This window comes from Oratosquilla oratoria, chromosome 27, assembly GCF_046742065.1.
Source record: "Oratosquilla oratoria isolate Oo_2021 chromosome 27, ASM4674206v1, whole genome shotgun sequence".
Taxonomy (NCBI): domain Eukaryota; kingdom Metazoa; phylum Arthropoda; class Malacostraca; order Stomatopoda; family Squillidae; genus Oratosquilla; species Oratosquilla oratoria.
The window spans coordinates 44,047,277-44,059,251 of NC_134803.1; positions in this window are offsets into that span (position 1 = coordinate 44,047,277).

Below are 11,975 nucleotides of genomic sequence, written 5' to 3' on the forward strand. Positions count from 1 at the left end.
GAGGAGATAAGGCCTCAATGGAAGGTCCCTTGAGGTAATGCCCTTGGAGGAAAGCGCTTCAAGAGGCACTCGACCTTCGGAGGAAGGTCCTGGAGGCGAGGTCATCCTCCGAGAAGGACCTCAAGTGTGAGGAGCAATCAGACCGCTTTGGAGGTTCACATCTCGTCCTTCCCTACCAAGAAGTCTTCGGATTTCCTGAGGAGCAAGAAGGACTTCAGTTCTTCCGTGCGTGGCTCGCCTTGAGGATTTAGGGAAGTATTCATTTATATATATTTAGATTTTTCGTTTATCTATATCATTTACTTGTTTATAACATCTATTCATATTATACACACACACACACACACACACACACACACACACACACACACACACACACACACACATATATATATATATATATATATATATATATATATATATATATATACATATAAGTTCCACTTGTAAGATCCAGCTGGTAATCAAATATATTTTGCACGCACGACAAAAAAATGTACATCTTCATATACATATGCGCCTACGCATATACATATACATTTCACATATAATGTGCACATACAACGCATACACACACACACACACACACACACACACACACACACACACACACACACACACACACACACAAGCACACAAGCACACACACACACACACACACACACACACACACACACACACACACACACAAGCACACACACACACACACACACACACACACACACACACACACACACACACACACACACACACACACACACGACTCGGTGGCACAGTTGGTAGAGCGCTGGACTGGGAAGTAGAAGTGCTCCCAGTATCCAGTTCGAATCCTGCCCAGGGCCGAAATTATTTCGGTATTGCTGTGCCTCGGGTCGTTACTCTGACTCTCGTGGGCGGGGAGTTGGGTGTGTGTGTGTGTGTGTGAAAGGTCATAGCATTACCCATAGATCGGTCATACGAGCTCTGAGCTCTCTTCCGGGAGGGAAATAGCTGTCGATCACAAGTCCAACACGTGATCCAAAGACCAAGGTGAATACACACACACACACACACACACACACACATACGCAACTTTCGTGCAGTGAAAAAACATACTGACAAAAAATAAACAAACAAATAAGTAAATAAAATAAAATCAAGCAAATAGATAAAAAATGTACAATGGGTTCTTTTAATGAAACACTAACAAGTTCTCTCTCTCTCTCTCTCTGTCTCTCTCTCTCAATCCAATGACATTAAAGAGTAAATTGACGTTTCTCGTCCACCTCTAATGTTAGAGCTGTTGTATTACGCTTCGCTTTCACTCTTTGTTCTCACTCTTTGCTCCTACTCTTTATTCTCATTCTTCGCTCTCACTCTTTATTCTCACTCTTTATTCTCACTCTAATTCTCTTTCAACCACGGTCGAGGTTCTCTTGGCTGATCTCAACAATCAGCATTGTATTAACCTCATCAATACACAAAACCTCTCCAGGCTCGTTTCACACGTATCGACTTTTCGCCGTGCTTCGTCCACGACACGACGTCGTGCTCTCAAATAACCATGGGTGTCTATGGACGCTTCCGCACGTGGTCGTGTCATGTGAATGCTATTTGAGACCACGGCGTCGTGTCGTCGACAGCGCACGGCGAAAAGTCGATACGTGCAAAACGAGACATAGGCCTAAACAGGATCGCGACTGATTAAGATCCATTTCAGAAAGGGACCGCTGATTTGGTGCAGCTGGTATCAGCTGGAATGGGAAGCTGTGAATTTCCAGGCATCGTGATGAAGCTGTTAAACGCACTTAGCAGCCCACGTAACAGCTGGACGCACACGGAACAGCTGGACGCCCACATGTAATCAGCTAAGTACAGGGGCGTAGATGGGCGTGTTTATGTCTATGAGGGTTGTGATGTGTGTGTTCAGGAGCTAGTACGTTGCTATTATCATTTAATAAAAACATAGTTAATTTTTCTGTTACTGACAATCATTATTTTTGGGTTTCAGCATCAAGCAAAAGGTCATAGAAATCTTTCTAAGAAATAAAAAAATAGATAAACAGATGAATTGATAGACAAATAAATGAACAAGTGAAACAGAATAAATAAACAAATTAACTAATTAATAAGAAATAAAAATAAAAACCATATTGTCAGTGAACAGTCATTCTGGATTTATCCGTTCATATAGGGCAGTGATTCTCAAACTTTTTGTTCTTAGGTCCTTTACTTATGGAATGCTGTTTGCAAAGTTCCTGGAAGTCTTTTCAACGCTGAATAAAATAATTTTGTATTCACCAACTGCTACAACTTTCTGGACTGTCTGTCCTCTTGGAAGGTTTTCTGGATGTCAAAAGACACCCCAGAATCCAGGTTCTCAACCTTTTTGCTCTTAGGTCCTTTACTTATGGAATGCTGTTTGCAAAGTTCCTGGAGGTCTTTTCAACGCTGAATAAAATAATTTTGTATTCACCAACTGCTACAACTTTCCAAACTGTGTGTCCTCTTGGAAGGTTTCCTGGATGTCCCAGACACCCCAGAATCCAGGTTCTCAACCTTTTTGTTCTTAGGTACTTTACTTATGGAATGCTGTTTGCAAAGTTCCTGGAGGTCTTTTCAACGCTGAATAAAATAATTTTGCATTCGCCAACTGCTACAGCTTTCCGGACTGTGTGTCCTCTTAGAAGGTTTACTGGATGTCCCAGACACCCCAGAATCCAAGTTCTCCACCTTTTTGCTCTTAGGTCCTTTACTTATGGAATGCTGTTTGTAAAGTTCCTGGGGGTCTTTTCAACGCTGAATAAAATAGTTTTGCATTTGCCAACTGCTACAACTTTCCGGACTGTGTCCTCTTGGAAGGTTTCCTGGATGTCCCAGACACCCCAGAATCCAGGTTGAGAGCCCCTGGGCACTGATACAGACTCTCTGGCAATGCACCTTGAGACCCTTGTCTATGGCCTCAAGTCAATTGTCCAAGCCAGCCTAGTCTCCTTCTGGAAGTCCTCATTAGGAGCAAGCAAACACAACCACAGATAAACGCAAACGAATAGCGCTGGGTTTCTGTACACGCACGCACGTACGTACGTACGTACGTACACACACACACACACACACACACACACACACACACACACACACACACACACACACACACACACACACACACATACACACTGCAAGTCGTTACTCCAACTGTCGTTGGCGGGGAGTTGGTTGTGTTTGTGCGTGTAAGGTCACAGCATTACACAGATCGGTCATACATGAGCTCTGAGGTCTCTTTCGGGAGGAAAAATAGCTGTCGATCACAAGTCCAGCACGTGATCCAAAACCATGGTGAATCATACACACACACACACACACACACACACACACACACACACACACACACACACACACACACACACACACACACACACACACACACAATGGTTTATGCAGTCCTTATTCTACGTAACACTACAAAGGAACCTCAATAATTGGCTGGCAATAAGTGTCGTTGACCTTATTTCAGCGTTCTACATTATATATTATTGTATTTGATACAACTACGTTATATAATGTTGTTGTAGTTGTAGCGTGATCTGGTGTAGTGTTCAGGGGGCATATGATACCATTGTTATATTGTGACGGGTTGTTTTAAAGAGCATTGTAGCATTGGCTCCACTTATACAGTGGTTTGTTGTGTGGTTGGATATGAGGTGTTCATGCATCTCGGATAGAGGATGTTGCGTTATGGATTTGTCACATGGTGTGATGTGTGATGTGATGTGTGGTATGGCGTGGTTCAGTATGGTGTATTGCAATATGATGTACATATTTTTTAAGTTAAATATAGTTACAGTTTACGGATTAAATTATTTGAGTGATTTAGTTTCAAAGTACCTCACCCTTAGTTTTTTTTTTTTTTTTTTTAACCTTAACTAACGTTTTCCCCCCAGAAGATCGATGGCCGAGCGGTTTAGAGCATCGTTACTTGCGGCGAAGGTCGAGGTGGTGGTGGTTCGAACCCTGCCACCGGCGAAGTTGAACCAAGGGAATGGTTCATTAAATTCCACGCTACAAAGTCCTCTGTGAGGGGTACCGTCCTAGCCTCCTGATAGGGGAGAGTTTGTGACGTTAAACATATCACATCACATCACTTTCTTCCACAAGCAACTTCCTCCTCCTCCTCCTCCTCCTCCTCCTCCTCCCCTTTCCTCCCGTCTAGGATGCTATTTAAGTTGATTTCAATACTTGAAGGGATTTACGGCCACCCCTATGGACCAGACTCCACCAGCGTTCTTTAATGAATGAAGATTAATCTCCACATAAAGAAATTTTTGAATATATTCTTTACCACTTTTACGATACCACTTCTTCGGTACAGTATCAACATCGCGGGTAGATTCACTGTTAGTTTTTGAAGAAAGACAAAGAAAAAAAAAAGAAAACAAGAAAAAAGAAAGAAAAAAGAAAGAAAACAAAATCCTCCCTTTCATTCATCTTCAAGTCTACGCCCTCCATTAGTTACTCAACCATATCCACCAAACCCTCCCACCCCCACTCACCCTTCTCCCTTAGCTCAACCTCCTCCCCCTCCCCCCCTCCATGACTTCACTCCTGAGAGCTCATTTGGTCCATCCAATCTGGACGTCAAGAAGAAGGAGATGATGACCTCGAGGTGGGTCCAGATCATTATGCTCGACGTGCGGTGGGTCCAAAGGCGGCCCACAGCAGATGGGCTAAGCTATTTAGGACCTCGTCGGTAATAACCAGCGTTTCTATCCCCCGGGGAGGCTATTGCGATGACGAGGTGGAGATACAGAGGCGGGGAACGAGAGGTTTAGAGAGGGCATCAGATGAATGGAGGACAGTTCAAGTTTTATAAAGTGGTTATATATATATATATATATAAATATATATATATATATATCTATATATATATATATATATGTATATATATATCTATATATTATTTGTTTATTTTTTATTTTGTATATATATTTCTTTTTAGTGGAGTCTAGTCTACAATTACTAAAGACAGCTGCGTGTCTCTGGTCTGTAGGGGTACCACTACACTTCGTAAAGTTTCGATTTCATAAAACATACGTGGGGGTGGGTGGGGGTGGGTGATGGTGGGGGAGGAACACTAAAGTAATGAGGGGGTGAAGAGAGAGAGATGGGGGGGAGTTGGGGGGGGGAGACAAGGATGCGGGTTGTGCACTTTGGTAAGTCGCTATGCAAATCTTGTTATCTCGTAATCTAATTCTGCCCTTAATCACCACCGCCGCCCACCCGCCCACCGCCCACGCCCGCGACATTAGAGCCCATTACTTACGCGAGAAGGCGCACATGGGCGTGCATCGGCTTTGGGCGGCGTTTTCTCCGCGGCGTTGGTGGGTTTTTAGTGGTGGGTTTTTAGTGGTGGTTTGGGAGACGAGCTTAGTGGTAGTGGATGTGATCTCAGAGGTGCCGGTGAATGTTTTAGTGGTGGTTAAGGATACCTTAGTGATAGTCGGAGGTTACCTTAGTGGTTGTGGGAAGTTACTTTAGTGGTTGTGGGGAGTATCTTAGTGGTAGTGGGAGTTACCTTAGTGGTTGTGTGGTTATCTTAGTGATAGTGGGGGCTTAGTGATGGTGATCTTAGTGTGGTGAATATGGTCTTAGTGATGGAATAGTGATAGTGATAATGTTAGTGATAGTTATAGTGGTGATCGTGTTAGTGATGGAATTAATTTTAGTGGTGGCGTCCTTCTCCACAACATCAAGAAGATGGCCTTAAAAAAAAAAAAAAAAAAAAAACTCCCATATACGAACCACTTGAGCGAAAACGCGTTCGGATTCGGGAGGGGGTTCGGATACGAGAGGTAGAATCACCCTCTCCTCAGCACCACCATCATCAAGTCTCTATTCCGGCAATCCAAGACTAAAATTTCAATGAAGGCGATCCAGGAAGCTAAACACACAAACCACCGTATTGGTTCGTATGGGCGTTCGGATATGAGAGGGATTATTGCGTTTCTATTAATCGCAAATAGTAATCACTATGTCATAAAGATTCTATAAGTCCAAGAAGAGTCCACGTTGACTGATACTAACCATAAAAAAGGGGTCATTTTCACTAATATATAAAGAATGTATAAATATATATATATATATATATATTATATATATATATATATATATATAATTGTAAATATAGATATGATTATAAAAGCATAGAAAATGTATAGAAATATAAGGAAATAAACATAAGGATATAAAGTTAAACTAAATTTTTTTTTTTATCTGAGGTCATAATCAGATGTGTGTTCGAGACTCGTTAACAAAGGCCGCGGGAACCTACTGAGGCTTCAAGATCATCTGTGTTAGATGACTAAGACGTTTTAGAGTCTTCACAAATCTAGAAAAAGGTGTGTGTGTGTGTGTGTGTGTGTGTGTGTGTGTGTGTGTGTGTGTGTGTGTGTGTGTGTGTGTGTGTGTGTGTGTGTGTGTGTGTGTGATTCACCTTGGTCTTTGGAACACGTGTTGGACTCGTGATCGACAGCTATTTCCTTCCCGGAAGAGAGCTCAGAGCTCGTATGACCGATCTATGGGTAATGCTTTGACCTTACACGCACACACACACCCAACTCCCCTCCCACGAGAGTTGGAGTAACGACTCGAAGAGTAGCGATACTGAAATTATTTTCAGCCCTGGGTAGGACTCGAACCTGGACCGCCGTAGTGACAGTCTGGGACTCTACCAACCGCGCCACCGTGTGTGTGTGTGTGTGTGTGTGTGTGTGTGTGTGTGTGTGTGTGTGTGTGTGTGTGTGTGTGTGTGTGTGTGTGTGTGTGTGTGTGTGCGTGTGTAATTCGTGTGTTGATTTAAGGGTACGTCTCCTTTGTAAAAGTTAAGGACAGACTTAATCAAATAATTTTGCTACGCTCCTTGACCTTAGTATTCGCACCAGCTACGCCAAACAATTTTATTCACCTGAAGTTAGTCACAAAAGAAATCTGCGAACCTCTGGTCCGTAGGGATCCCACTGAAACCCCAGAAATGATTATCTACATTAAATTTGTTCACTCAATACCCCATTCGTGAGGTCTTTAATATATGTATTTATCTGATCATTTTTATGAGAGACGCATGTAGGATTCGAACCCACTGCTCTCGGTCACCGTAAGATTACCTTCACAGAGCCTTTAATTCAAGTCTTTTATAGTCTCTGTGGTGGATTGGGTAAAGACTCCGAAAGCAGTGGGTTCGAATCCTACATGCGACTGTCATAAGAATTATCAGATTAATGTCGCTGTTACTAGCGAATTTCTCTCATATATATTTATTATGTTCACCATACCCGAAGGGATTTCTCCCCGTCTTCTCCTTTTCTGCATTAGGGGACGGAGAAGGGGGGGAGGGGTCATCGATTTAATGAAGCGGCCTTGCTGTGGATGTGCTGTGTCTTACGACACTGCTTCTGATCCAGGACAGTGGGCGAGATGCAGGGATGACCCGTCATCCAGGACGTGTCAAGATAAGAGGGAGGGAAGAGGGTGGATGGGAGTGGAATATGTAGGGGGTGGAATAGGTGGAAGTGGATTTTATGCCTTTGTTTTTTGGCTATATCCCTTGTAAAGGGGAAAAAGCTTTTGGTATATGTGTATGTATGTCTACCAGCGCCTCTGTCTAAGATAAACACGTAATTGGTTATACATAGAACAAGCTGAGAAAACGATTTTACAGTTCATGATAAGAGATAACACAAATGTTTATTGCAGTCAGATTGCGGGGGTAATTGATAACACTTATCAAGTAAGAATTCACAGGTCATCTTCGAATCTTTGGAAACGCATCATCAGGTTCAGCAATGAAATTACTATTCGAAAATATTTATACGTTCAAGCAACTCGTCAAAAAAGATAATGAAAATATTTTTGGCTCTATGGAAGTTGAATATGTTGATCATTGGTTAACTAGTTAATGATGGTTTAAATAAAAAAAAAATTATACCTAGTCAAAAATGACAACAAAATATGACGATAAAAAAAAAAATAAAAAAAAAATAACGTTAATTTTATCACTCTAATTTTCCAGTTCAATTTCCTTTTTTTTTTCCAAAAAAGGATTGAACAAAAGGTCATCACTGAAAACGACCTTTAAGTCTATATTAGCAAACATACAGATCAAATATTGAACAGATTTGATTTATGCACAGTGCAAATGTCATATCAATACACGAAATATTTGGTTATTGACATCAAGAGCCAATTGAACATTAATGAATATCCAATGCCTTTGATATTGATTTTTCTTTTTGTTACAATTTTTCTCTTTATTTATCTTACATCTATTCCCTTTCCTCATGTTCTATACAATTTATAAGGCTAATGTACGTTATTACGTACACGTAGATACACAGGAATACATAATGTATATAAAACAGTGTATGCAAATATACACACATTCATTCATGCATGCATACATACATATTCATAAATAAAGCCTATTCATACATGGAAGAATATATTCTTGCATGTATACAGAAAAAATCACAAATGTATTTATACATGCATGATATAATTTGTACATTCATAAATACATGTGAACATACCCAAAGAACATATATGCATACATACATACATACATACATACGTACTGTACATACATACATACGTATTTGTATACATAGAGATACATATATGTATAAATACTGCACATTCATGCATACAATGATCTCTCTGTGTCTCTCTGTCTCTCTCTCTCTCTCTCTCTCACACACACACACACACACACACACACACACACACACACACACACACACACACACACACACACACACACACAATACCACCAGCTATGACAACCTGGTAACCATGGAAACGAGATAAACCAATTTCCATATATAGCTTCAAGTAAATATACATCAATGAGCTCTTTCTTTATAAATATACTCCATTGAGCTTCTTTCGGAGCGTCTCCAAGCTCACACATGGAGACGCTTTGCTGCGATAATGGAGTTCTCTCGCTCTTCACTCCTTTTCTTCACTCTTGCTCTTTACTCTTACTCTTCACTCTCACTCCTCACTCTCACTCTCACTCTTCACTCTCAGTCTTCACTCTTTCCAAAGTCTCTTCCCTCTTACCTTCCCTCTCCTCTCCCTCTCTCCCTCTCCCCCTCTCCCCACCTCTTCCCCCTCTTCCACCTCCCCCTCTTCCACCTCCCCCTCTTCCACCTTCCACTCTTCCACCTTCCACTGGTATTTACTCATTTCCAATCCTCATTTCCTTCTTCTTCTTCCCCATAATTGCATTTCTCCAACCTATACAGACCACATCTCCCTCTTACACATACCAACAATTTCTTTCAGACTTATCCTCTTCCCGTTTTCTTTCAACGTTTTCTTTATTCTTCAACGTTTCCTTATTTACTTTCTTTTTCCACTTTTCGTTTATGCTCGTCCTCTACCACCTCCTCCTCCACCTCCATCTCCTCTTCCTCCAACATCTCCATCCTCCTCATCTTCTTCTTCCTCTTGTAGTCCTCTTCATCACCTCCTCCTATTCCTCCTCTTGTTCCTCTTCTTTTCTTCCTCTTCGTACTTTTCCTCCTCTTCATTCCTTCTATTTCCTTTCTTCTTCCTTTACTAATCCTCCGTATTTTTCTTCCTCTTCCTCCTCCTCTCCTCCTCCTCCTCATTCCTCTCCTTTACTCCTTTTCGTATTGCTCCTCTTTCTTCTTCTTCCTCCTCTCCTCTTCCTTTTCCTTTACTAATCCTCCGCATTTTTCCTCCTCTTCCTCCCCCTCCTCCTTCTCCTCCTCCTCTTCCTCCTCATTCCTCTCCTTTACTTCTTTTCGTATTGCTCCTCCTCTCTCTTTTCCCTCCTCCTCCTCTTCCGCCTCCTCATTCCTCTTCTTCTTTACGTATTGCTCCTCCTCTTCCTCCTCCTCCTCCTCTCCTCTTCCCCTTCCTTGTCCTCTCCCTGTTGCCTTTACAGCATCCCTGATCCTCACTCTCTCAATAACGTTTCGACTCTCCCATTTTTGTCTATCTTCCACTCCCCTCTCCCTCTCCCCCTTTTCCCCTCTCCCCCTCTCCCCCCTTCCCTTCTAGCACCTCCAGCGTAACGGGGACGCAATGAAGAGGGAAACGTCTATAGGGGGGAGAGGGAGAGAAGGGGAGAGGGGGAGAGGGGGGAGGGGGAGAGATGGGAGAGGGGAGTTATGGACCAAAAGGTCTCCTGTCGGCATGCTCCTCCTTTGTAACTGTATTGGGGTGGTTGTTAAATCCTTCTCGCATTTTTATTAAGAAAAATCCCATAGAAAATAAAATAATAGATAAATAATTACACAAAACTAATAGGCAGATAAACAAACAATAAAAAAGAAAACATATAGATAAGATAACCAAATAAATAACAAGAAATAAATACACTGACAAATAACATACATAGAAGGCCAGCCAAACGAGTAATGGAGGAAAATAACCCCAATGACTCTTAACTGAGTCAATTGGATATTTGAGTCATTTGAGTCAATTGGATATTTGAGTCATTTGAGTCAATTGGATATTTGAGTCATTTGAGTCAATTGGATATTTGAGTCATTTGAGTCAATTGGATATTTGAGTCAATTGGATATTTGAGTCATTTGAGTCAATTGGATATTTGAGTCATTTGAGTCCATTGGATATTTGAGTCATTTGAGTCCATTGTATATTTGAGTCATTTCACTACAACTGAACATCAAACAAATCAGTTTACATGAAACAAATCTATCAAAAGACTGACAAACCAAAGTTCGTTCTAATAACCCAAGTAATGTTACCACAACATTTATATTTCCACAGCGGAAAGAAATAAAAATGGACCGATGAATAAATACATTAGAAAAATAAATAATATGAAAAAATAGAACGAAATCATATCAAGAGAGGAACATCTGGAAGAGAAATGTATAATAATTTCAACATCTCAGGAAGTAATGCAATCTAAGAAGTAGAAAAGAAGAACGAAGGGCCGAGGAGGGAGGGGGAGAGAGAGAAAAAGAGAGAGAGTGAGAGAGAGATAGAGAGAGAGAGGGAGGAAAGGGAGGGGAAGGAAGGGAAAGGAAGGGAGGGAGAGAGAGAGAGAGAGAGAGAGAGAGAGAGAGAGAGAGAGAGAGAGAGAGAGAGAGAGAGAGAGAGAGAGAGAGAGAGAGAGAGAGAGAGAGAGAGGGAAGGAAGGGAGGGAAAAGGAGGGAAAGGGAGGGAAAGGAAGGGAAAGGAAGGGGGAGTGAAAGTGAGAGAAAGTGAAAGAAAAAAAAAGAGAGAGAGAGAGAGAGAGAGAGAGAGAGAGAGAGAGAGAGAGAGATAGAGAGAGAGGGAGGGAAGGGAGGGGAAGGAAGGGAAAGGAAGGGAGAGTGAGAGGGAGAGAGAGAGAGAGAGTGAGAGAAAATGAAAGAAAAAAAAAGAGAGAGAGAGAGAGAGAGAGAGAGAGAGAGAGAGAGAGAGAGAGAGAGAGAGAGAGAGAGAGAGAAGGAAGGAAGGGAAAGGAAGGGGGAGTGAGAGTGAGTGAGAGAAAATGAAAGAGAAAGAGTATGAGAGAGAGAGAGAGAGAGAGAGAGAGAGAGAGAGAGAGAGAGAGAGAGAGAGAGAGAGAGAGAGAGAGAGAGAGAGAGAGAGAGAGAGAGAGAGAGAGAGAGAGAGAGAGAGAGAGAGAGAGAGAGAGAGAGAGAGAGAGAGAGAGAGAGAGAGAGAGAGAGAGAGAGAGAGATCCCGTCTCTGGCTGGGCAGCACCACGCTGGACTACATCGTGTAAATCTCTCGCTGTCACAAGTAAGGAAATTGCTCCTTTGGTGTCTCGACCTTTCCTGAAGACGCCAGGCTCTTTCCCTCCTACCTCTTCCTCTTCCTCCACAAAAAACAACGAGACACTGACGTCACCTACTGGTGCCTCATCATGCGGTACCGGTGCCTCATCTTCCGGCAACGGTGTCTCATTCACCGGAACTTGTTTATCATTATCCGGTAATTGTGTCTCATTAACA